Here is an 11685-nt window from a genome sequence, read left to right on the forward strand (position 1 = left end):
ATGTCCTAAGAAGCTCCTGACAGCCTTTACATTCGCTGGGGGTGGAAGCTTTGCAATCGCCTTAATCTTTGCCTTGTCCACCTCCAGTCCATCCTTGGAGACTTTGTGCCCAAGCACAATACCTTCCTTCACCATGAAGTGGCATTTCTCCCAGTTTAGCACGAGGTTCGTCTCTTCACATCTTTTCAATATCTTCTCCAGATTGTTGAGACAAACTTCGTACATTTGCCTATACAGCGAGAAGTCGTCCATGAAAATTTCCAAAGAATCTTCAAGATATTTAGAAAAAATGGCCATCATACACCTTCGGAAAGTGTTCGGTGCATTGCATAGGCCGAACGGCATGCATCGAAACGTAAATGTTCCATAAGGGCAGGTGAATGTGGTTTTCTCGTGATCTTCAGGAGCAATCATGATCTGGTTATAGCCGACATATCCATCCAAGAAACAGTAGAAGTCATTTCCATCTAGGCGGTCTAGCATTTGGTCGATAAAAGGAAAAGAGAAATGATCCTTCTTTGTCTCCGCATTTAGTTTGTGATAGTCCATGGAAATCTACCATCTGGTGACGGTCCTCATTGGTATCAGTTTATTATTTGCATTGGGGACTACCGTCATCACTCCTTTCTTCGGCATGCATTGCACGAGGCTAACCCACATACTATCGGCTATTAGATAGATAATTCCCGCATCCAACCACTTGATTATCTCCTTCTTTACGACCTTCTTCATCACAGGGTTGAGTCTGCGTTGATGATCGATTGATCCTTTGTGATTGTCCTTGAGACGAATCCTATGCATGCAGTATGCGGGGCTGATTCCTCTAATGTCTGCGAGCGTCCAACCAATTGCTTTTATATATTTTCTCAGGATGCTCAGCAGCGCATTTTCTTGATCTTCATTAAGTGCAGAGGAGATAATAACTGGAAGCGTTTCATTCTGCCCTAGAAAAGCATACTTTAGGTGGTTTGGAAGGGTCTTCAGCTTTATTGTTGGTGGTTGTTCCAAGGATGGTTTTGTTGTTTTTCTTTCTTCATTCATTATCAGCCTGTCTTCTTTGGATGTGATCATCTCATCTTCTTTGGTTGTTTTTTTTGTGATTGCATTGTAGGTTACCATGGATGCGGTCGCATCCTCATCTTCATTCTCATCTTCAGACTTTTCTTTTTCATTCAAACTTGTATTCATTGAGGTCTTCTTCTTCAATATTTCATGGCCCTGATAATATCAAACCTGATCTTCTGTCCATTCACGCTTAGTGTGATCTCTCCTTTGTACACATCAATCTGAGCATGACCAATGGATAAAAATTGTCATCCTAGTATGATAGGTACATCCTTGTCCGCTTCGTAGTCCATGATGATGAAGTCTGCCGGTAATATAAATTTGTCAATTGTAACTAGAACATCCTTCACCTTCCCTTCTAGATGCACAATGGATCTATCAGCTAATTGGAGAGTCACCATCGTGGGCACCAATTGCCCCACATTCAGCTGCTTGAAAATTGAAAAGGGCATCAAGTTGATGCTGGCCCCGAGATCACAAAGCGCTTGACCAATGTATAACCCTCCAATAGAGCAGGGTATGGTGAAACTTCCAGGGTCGCGCATTTTTGGTGGAATTATGGATTTTGTACTTTGCATCAATGCCACTGTTGCAAACATACCAGTGCTTCTATTCTTCATCACCATATCCTTCAGAAACTTTGCATACTTGGGCATCTTTTCAATCGCTTCAGTGAAAGGAATGTTAATATGCAACTGTTTTAGCATATCCATGAAGCATTGATACTGTACCTCATTATTTTTCTTCTTTTTGAGTCTCTGGGGGAATGGTGGCAGCTGTATTCTCACGGTTCCCTGTTCTTTGTTAACCTACGTGAGCATGCAACTGTTCTTTGTTATGGATTTTAAACATCTAACCCAATTTTATAACAACTTACAAAACTCTAGACATGCTAAATATCCAAAGCATACAACAAAGGCATTCAATGTCATTGTATAACAATTATATTAAATAAAAGAAACCCTAACATCCATACTATATATTATAACATTGTATAACATACTTTCAGTACATGTACATACTTCCTACGGTGGGGTTTTAAATCTACATGGTATACTGTATGCATATACATGAAATATTTAATTATTACATACATCACATGCATAAACAATTAAACACAAACTGATATGGTTTTAGTTTCCGCATAAACAAGCAAACAAATGCCTAATTATTACAAATCAGCTTCAAAATTGCTTCTGAATCGCTCCAAACCAAACCCAAACAACTTGAACCGGACTGAAAAAATCTGAACCAAACCAATAAAGTCTAAACTAGAATAGCCAAAAACCTTTTAAGGCTGAACCGGACAGGACCTCGAGAAAATCGGTCAAACCGGCTGCTCTTGGTTCATGCTCGAAATCTCGCTAAGGCTCATCATGTAGCACTGATGTCTATCGTCTAGCACGATCGTCTTTTGTCGGGTAGAGCTACACGATCATGTAGTGTCTTCCAACTATCGTGTATTGCCATCGTCTAGTGTGGGGTAGAGCTACACGATCGCTATCATCTAGCAATTACCATGTATTTCCATTGTCTAGTGTCGAGCAGAGCTACACAATCGTGTAATGCGATCGTATAGCGCCAGACAAAGCTACACGATCGTGTAGTGTTATCGTATAGCACCTCTTATCATTGTTCAACACCCACACAAATCTACACGGTCGTGTAGTAATATCGTCTATTGTCTGTTGACATCGCAGAGCGCCTGCACAAAGCTCGTGTAGTCGTATAGCGTCTGTTGCTACATGATCGTTTAGCTTTTATACCTCAACGACGATATTTGAGCAGAAGCTGAAAAACTGAAATCTGCAACTCGACCTTTTTCCCTTGTTTCTTCTTTTACATCTGAATTTCAACTCTAATAAATCCAAATAAATTAAAGACTCTTGAGAACACATATAAGCTCATGAATCAAGAGCCAATTACAAATTGAATTAAGAAATTAAAGAGAAGTTAAATGCCAAAACTCAGAAAATCATATTAGTGCACCATATTCATATAACTCATGAAAAACACCCACCACACCAAAATTAAACCAAATTGAGTGCTTAAATGATGCTCTGATACCAATTGTAAGAGTATGTCAGCATGCAGCAGAAGAAAGAAGGATCAATAAGTACTCTGATTCATTAATTTTGGCAGAAACTAAAGCATGCTCATTAATTACAAGAAGGTTTGATGCTATACCTTTATAGCACTCTTCAAAATCTTAATTCTCAGTTGTTATCTTCTCCGAAACTTGTTGTGAACTACTTCAAGATCTTTCCTACTATCCTCTTGTTGCTTTAGAATGAATTGTGGGACTCAAGAATAAATTGAATGAAAGGAAACTTGGAGAGAAGCTCTCACTGCTACTCTAAAGCTGATCCATTTACGAGCTAGTAGGGGGACCTCGCGGACCTATAGATCATGGGGTCCAACATTCCGAGATTAATTGACTAAACTCATTATACTGAATTAACCCTCATTCGTTAACTAATGGGTTACTCCAGTAAAGCCCATAATTGAACTCCCCTCACTATAGATATATTATGTCCACTTATATAACCATGATTAGTAAGTCGATCCTTCACAGCTCGTTTGTAATCACAGTTGGGTCAAGATCACTGTTTTATCCCTGTGAATACATCTCGTTTCTTAAGTTCCTACTGACCCTCTAATGAACAATTTTGATTCATAATACTTATGAATGAAGTCCTTTCTCTATCATGAGAAGGCGAGGCTCCAATTGTTCAAGACTTAGAATCAGTAATTAAGAGAACAACCTATTTCCTAACCCTAAATCGGGTAGGAGTGAACAACCTTTGAAGGGTCGACTTACTGATTATGGTTATATCATGTGGACGCAAATATATCTAGAGTGCAACTATCGAGCTATAGTGGTGTGACTTATAGTTACAAATACTAATTAATTTGGTCTAAACAGTTTTAGCCAATTAATCTTAAATCGTTGGAGCTCATGATCTATAGGTCCATAAGGTCCCTCTACTAGATCGTAAAACACGAACAACTTGAATTAATAAATTGAGTAAATTTGGAATGATATCAATTTGAATTGTTCAAATTGAATCTCAATTTGAAAATATTAAAATTGAAATTTGGGTTTAAACATGAATAAGTTCAAATATAAATTAGGGTTTGTATAATTATAGTCAACATAATTAACGTTTAATTTGTTGAAATTGAACGAAATTGGAGAGTTTATAATATTTAAATATTAATTACATGAATAAGATTTATGTTTAAAATTAGGTATCTGATTAATTTAATATTTGATATTAAATAGTTATTTAATTAAATAAAACTAACCTAATTTCATATTTATTTCACATTTTAGAATTTTAAATTTTGATTTTGGTTTTGTTAATTTTGAATTAATTGGAACTAAAAACAAAAATTTAAGAAATTGGGATTTTTGGTTTTAAGTGAGAATTTCACACATTCTTGCAAGGAGAGGTGTAATCTCCACATGTTTGCTAGTATATCTAAAGATAATCTCAGTAAACAAGAGTTCATAGTTAGCTTGGAATCTAGTCCATGGAACGATTATAATTATGCACTGTTAAAAACAACTTTAGTGAGTTTTGTCTTGTATATTGGAGGAATCGAAACTATAGAAAAAAGTTTGTTATTCAATATAACAAAAGAAAAATAAGAACACTATTATTAAGTAATTCTTCATTTTATTTTGATGGATAATTTTCAATTCCCAATTGCTTATTAAATGAATCTAAAATTATCTATTACATGGTTTATGTAATGAGTTTTAAAAATTTTGGTAGCGAAAAATGATGTAGAATATTAAGAAAAGCAGTATGAGAAAGAGAATTAAGTTCAGAATAAAAATTGAAAGATGAAGAGTACGACATAGATAGATAAAACATCCTTTTATTTCCATATTATATTTTAGTATAGATAAAGATAATGCAACCTGTGGATCATCATCAACATTTCCTATGGAACAATGGGAGGACAATCGATTATAGGCAGTGGGCAACTTTTGAAGGAAATAAGTTGCCAAGACTGCTGATGTTTATCATGTAGCACAACCGCCCAAAATAACTTTGTATATTTTGGAAAAGGTGGAGCAATTATAGTTTCTTCTACCTTTATGCATAGGCGATATTTTTTTCCCACCCCATTAACCTCCAAAGTCTCAACACTCTGCACGCAAATGAACTTTAGTTTTACCCCTTTAACTTTATACTCCACCACTGCAAACCTTCCAATTGCATCTACATACACATCGACAACACTTGGAATCCACCATTCAACATCAGGGACCTCTACCGTCGCAGAACTACTCATCCTAACTTCTGATTGTTGATAGTTTATAGCTAAATAACAAAACGTTATAATGTTGCTTTATTGTCAATCCTCAATGGTGATTGCACATTTATAGAGTTATGCATTGGACACTGTAAGTGTTGATATCAACGAATTTTTTTATTTCTTATCCTAACAATTTTCTACGTATATTCTAATTTATCAATTTAAATTTTTCCACTTTTTTATATGTTGATCAACAAATATATTCTTATCTCAAAGCAGAGTACATATCAAATATTATAATGTTGTTGTACAATAAGAATTAATCCACTACCAACTATACACATTATTCATCTCATTAATATTTTTCATGTGACCAAAAGTATTTTGGAATATATTGATGAAATCAAGTACTATATTGTATTCTAAGTTATCAATTTTAGGTTTTTAACTTTTGGTATATATTGAACAAAGATAAACGATTCAAATATTTTTTAGAACAAATAATAGTAGGTACAAATGAAAAGTTTATCTCCTATGAGAGTATGTATATTTGTGTGCAACTGTATTATTAGGAGATAAATTTCAAGTCCGCAACTCATATGAAAAGAGACCTTAAGTAATAAGTTATATGGTTATATCTCACTAAATCAACCATTTAAACTGTGGCGTTACAACGAAGTATATTAATTTTTTTCGACATTGAGTGATAATATCATTTAGAAAAAAAATAAATAAGAAAAAAAGGATGACAACATCAAACTGTGTCATGAAACCTATATGATTACAATAACGATGTTTGTTCAATAATGATTACTGTTCACAACCAATATCAAGACATGCAATCATAGGCATGTAGTTCGAGAAGGTTTGCAATTATGCAAGTTTAAAACTAACATCAAATGTATTGTCATAACATTACACCGGTGAATTGTATGAATGATAGTTGACAATTGACATCAAATACAAAAGTCCTATGACAAATGATATCCTAGATTTTATACCGTGTTTACGAAATGCTGGTGCAAGCGACTTTTTTTAACACTATAAACAACGTTATAAGAAAAATTTTCAATTGGATAATTGTATTAATTTGGAAACTTTACTTGGCGTTAGCTAAAAGACTATGGTTAGTCTTTAATAGCATATTCTATAGAAAAAATGTTACAACAAACATGCCATATCACTTTTATGCACGCTATTACAGTCAATATTACTGAAAGTCTCTTACTTTTCATAGTGATTTTCAATGTTATAAAAAAAATGTTTGAAAATTTTACTCTTTATTTCATAATTTTTAATGTTAATAAACATTTCATAAGTTTTTGACTTTGCTATATATTGATCAACAATGATAAATGACACAAATATTTTTAGCACAAAAAAATAGTATGTGTGAAAAATTATAATTCTTTTGTCCAATTAAAAAGTTAATCACGTATGAGCATATATACATATTATCCATCCGAGACAAAATTTAAGTCCAAAACTCGAAAAAAATTGACTTTCGGTTATAAATTATCAATCGTCAGATCGGGTATTGAATCCTTCAATGAATCATATAATTCTGTTCCAACCTTAATTTTGTAGTAGTGATAGTATGGGCCAAATACACAAAGAACTGATGAGTTTCTCTATTAAAATGCTTAGCCTGTGGTAACTTAGGGGTTTTGTTCTAGTTTGCTTGTAATAAAATTGCATGAAAAGTAAATGTAAACAAAATATACGAGACCGACGAGAAAAGTATGAATGAAAAATTCTAGTTTGGGTTAGTTTCGAACTTTTTCCTAATCAATCTACTAGTTCATTGAACCCTAAAGGGGTTTGATTTCAAATTCTTGTTTACACTTAACCAAATTAATTAAAGTAACTAATTAACTCAACTAAATATCTAATTAGCCCAAAGTGAGTAGATGAATCCATGTTAAATAAAGGGTCTAATCACATTAACATTAAGGGTAGTACTAAGTTGAACATTTAAACGAAAATTTCGTCATTAAATATTTGATTGATTTCCTCTAGGTTGATTACACAATGCCAATCATTGTTGATACACAATTTTGTAAGATAACCTAACGCTTTGCTTCTTATAATTTAGGGATATGGAAAATATAAATAAAAAGTGTTAAATCATACAACCGAGGAATAGTAGATCAGACAATCTAAAGAATATATAATAATCTTAAGTCAGTTTTTGTGAATAACGATTTCAATAAGAACAACATAAAGGGAAATATCCTAGAATCTAAGTTAGAACAAATTACCTTAGCCCATAATCATTCTTCAAACTGATGAATAATGATTAGAGACCATAAGTATAGATCGAAGAGGAAAAATGGAGTTGATTGATGTAAAGAAAGTGAAAGCGACGACCAAATGATTGGCCGAAAATCGACAAACATATATGCTGCACCGTGTGGTGTCGCATACTGTTCCGGCGAGAGCCTCCAAGGGTATTTTGGTAATCCTTACATATTCTTTCCTGGGTTATGCATTTGAGTTCCATCTTGATCTTTTTTAGCTGCATTGTTAATCTTATTCGCCGCTCCTCTTTGTTTTAGCTCCACTGTGACTCATATCAATCACATATAAATCCGAAGGATAAGCTAAGCCATTTATTTTAGTCAGTACATCTTTTATAAGTCCTAATAGCTTAACAAGAGAGTGAACAACTAATTGCACCCAAAAATCAGCAGTTTGCAAAATGTGAGATTGAAACTCCTAGTTTATAGTGCTTATCTCACACGACATAGAAAACATCCAACTTATTTTCCTTCCTTCAACTTCTATCTTATTGCCTTTTGTAGGAGGGATCTCATGAAGATTGGACCATTTTCACCCTCTCCTTTCGTTCACATTTATTAGTAACAATTAACCAACAAAGAAAAGGAGCAATATGAACATAGGAATTTAAATTTCAAGTTGGATTGAGAATTTAAATTTATACGGTGCTGGTGCTTTAGGTTCCACCTCTACTTCATCTTCTTTTTCCAACTCTTTAGGTTCTGTCCTCGGTGTAGTAGGTGATGTAGGAGAGACTTCATTGCAACTCAACATAGTTATGGCACTCACCATCTACACGTTATGCTTAGATTGGGAAGGAAGCTTCTTGAATAGAGTATCAGATGGCTCACGCCATTGGCCAACTCATAGATTTGGGTGGCAATGCTTTCGATGCTAGCACTAGTCACCTTCCAAAACTGCATTGGGTCCTTCTGGATATTAAAGGTAGTCTGACCTAGGCTCTTCACTACATCCTCAAGAGGCATCCTTAAACTGCTTTGCTGGTTGCCTTCAACTTTCTAGCGCTTGTAATTTTCCTATATCCCTCCTGGTTGATTATTAGTGTAACTCATCTCATCAATAGATTTTTGAGCTGTGTCTTTTCCAAGAAAGCATGTGTCATAAGAGAAGTCTGTTCAAAGTTCAGGTTCAGATCACCTACCTTTTGTGAAGATGCAACATTGTCAGGAGCTCGTGTCCCAAAATGTTGTGAACTCCCTGCCATGGTAGAAACGAACTTCCTAGCTTTAGACAGGATCTTACTCACCAAAGTTCATCCACTATCATGTAGTAAGATCAAGCAAGTGGGAGAAATGGAAAGACTATCGTATAGTCAGGTGCTTGATCGTTTAGTGCGGGGTACACGATCGTGTAGTAAAAGCTAAGCAATCGTCTATACAATCGTTTAGTCACGCTAAGGTGCTAAGCGATCGTCTATAAAAAGGTAAACGATCATTTAGATAAAGGGGCGTGCAGGTGTATGATCATTTAGTAAGCAGGCGCTATCGTATAGGCTCTCAAACACTAAGCGGTAGAAGGCTTTTCACACCATGAGCGATTACGCATGTCTCGTGGAAAATGAAAACAATTTTAATTTTATTCTTCAGTTACTAGAACTGAATTGAACTTCCCACTAACGCACGAATTAGGAGAAAACAGTGGCCAATTAACTCATAACCGTCCAATTAATAAAGTAATAAATATAATCATGTTATATTCATAACCTATAGTTTGATATTATATATCAACTATAGTGTTTTCTCCTCTACTTGATATAAATCATATTTATATCTAATTTCCTCCAAATTAATGTAACTCATACATTTAGTCAATCATATCATATATAATTAACTTGTTCAATTATATCATATATAATCGAACTCCCTCTTGCCAATTTGAACATTTTAAACTGACCCAAAACTAGATTCTCAACTTGTGTCCAAGCTACCAAGAACTTGTATCCAAGCTACCAAGGGGACCTTATGGACCTATGGCTCGAAGTTTCAACGGTACGTGAATATAACCAATCATGAGTACGATAACCCTTCACAGATGTTTGTAAGTACAGTTTGGCTAATTTACCGTTTTACACCTGTAGTTACATCTCACTCCTTTAGTACCACTGATCCCTCTATTGAACAATACAACATAGTCCAACTATGTGTGAACACCTCTCGGGCCAAGAGAACGTGTGTAGCGCCACATCGTTCAAGTCCTAGAATCAGCACTTAAGGAAGCTGTCTACTACTTACCCTTGTTTTGGGGAAAGAGTGAATTCCATCTTGTGTAGCTGAGTTACCAACTCCCAAAACAGACGAATCCCCAAAGTGGTAGGTTTGAGTTGGTGGCCTGATCACTCGCACACATGCAAATCAAAGGACCGACCTCAATTGTAGGAGTTTCCAACTCACTCAGGATTGAAGTCATGTTACCTATGGTAATCCTAGTGAAGTGAAGTCTCTATCATAAAAGGTGTTATAAAACGAGACGTTAACACTTCGTGGTCAGGTCTTATATAAACTCTTTGTGTAGGACGCCCCCGCTCGCATGTCCTCTACACAAATGATCAGAATCAGACCATCTGTGACAAGTCACAACACTTATAACTATTCCACAAAGTGGGCCACATCCGTAGTGTTACCAAGATAAGGTTTCCCTCATATATCCATATACTACAGACCATTTTGGTTATCACTTAAGACATGATCCACTTGTATATCACCACATACATGCTTAAATTACATAAAGAAAACTAGGGATTTTAAGTTTATTGGTTTGTGGTAAAGTAAATAAAACATCAAAATGAGCAAAATTAAGAAGTGAAGTAAATATCATATATTATATATCAAAAGCGTTCATATGAACTTTTTAAAAACTATAAGACACGAGACTTTAGGGAGTGAACCCCAACAAAGAGATCAAAGGAAGAGAAGAAAAGAAGTAAGAAAATTTGAAGATGTGTAGATTTTTTACCAACTAACATCTTTTGTTCGTCACTAAAAGATGATTTTTGCTATATGTCATTAAAAGCTTAAAGTTAGCACCTATAGACTGGTGAATTAATTCTCTAAGCATATGGATATGGACAATGATGAATGTGAATCATACAAGCTCATGTTGCCATAAACTTATTTTTCTTCACTTCTACTTATATGTTATTGCCTTTTGCAGAAGGGATCTCATGAAGATTGGACCATCTTCACCCTCTCTTTTCGTTCACATTTCATAGCAACTGTTAACCAGCTAAGAAAAGGAGCAACATGAACATAGGAATTTAAATCTAAAGTTGGATCAAGAATTTAAATCTATACGGGGCTGGTGCTTTACGTTCCACCTCCACTTTATCTTTTTTCTCCAGTTCTCTAGGTTTAGTCCGTGGTGTAGTAGGCAATGTAGGAAGGACTTCATTGAAACTCAACATAGTAATGGCACTCACAATCTACACATTATGCTCAGATTGGGAAGGAAGTTTCTCAAACTGAGTATCAGGCGGCTCACTCCATTGGCTAACTCCTAGATTTGGGTGGCAATGCTTTCGATGCTAGCACTAGTCACCTTCCAAAACTGCATTGGGTCCTTCTGGATATTAAAGGTAGTCTGACCTAGGCTCTTCACTACATCCTCAAGAGGCATCCCCAAACTTCTTTGTTGGTTGCCTTGACCTTTCTAGCGGTTGTAATTTTCCTTTATCCCTCTTGGTTGATTACTAGTTTAACTCATCTCAACAATATGTTCTTGGGGCTATTCCTTTTCCTAGAAAGCATGTGTCATAAGAGAAGTATGTTCAATAGTTCAGGTTTAAGTCACCTACCTTTTGTGAAGATGCAACATTGTCAGGAACTCGTGACCCAAAATGTTTTGAACTCTCTGCCATGGTAGAAATGAACTTCCTAGCTTTAGAAAAGGTCTTACTCACCAAAGTTCATCCACTATCATGTACTAAGATCAAACAAGTGGGAGAAGTGGAAAGACTATCGTATAGTCAGGTGCTTGACCATTTAGTGCGGGGTACACGATCGTGTAGTAAAAGCTAAGCGACCGTCTATACAATCGTTTAGTCACGCTCAA

Source organism: Benincasa hispida, chromosome 1 (assembly GCF_027475165.1).
Source record: "Benincasa hispida cultivar pf3 chromosome 1, pf3_genome.v1.1, whole genome shotgun sequence".
NCBI classification, from domain to species: domain Eukaryota; kingdom Viridiplantae; phylum Streptophyta; class Magnoliopsida; order Cucurbitales; family Cucurbitaceae; genus Benincasa; species Benincasa hispida.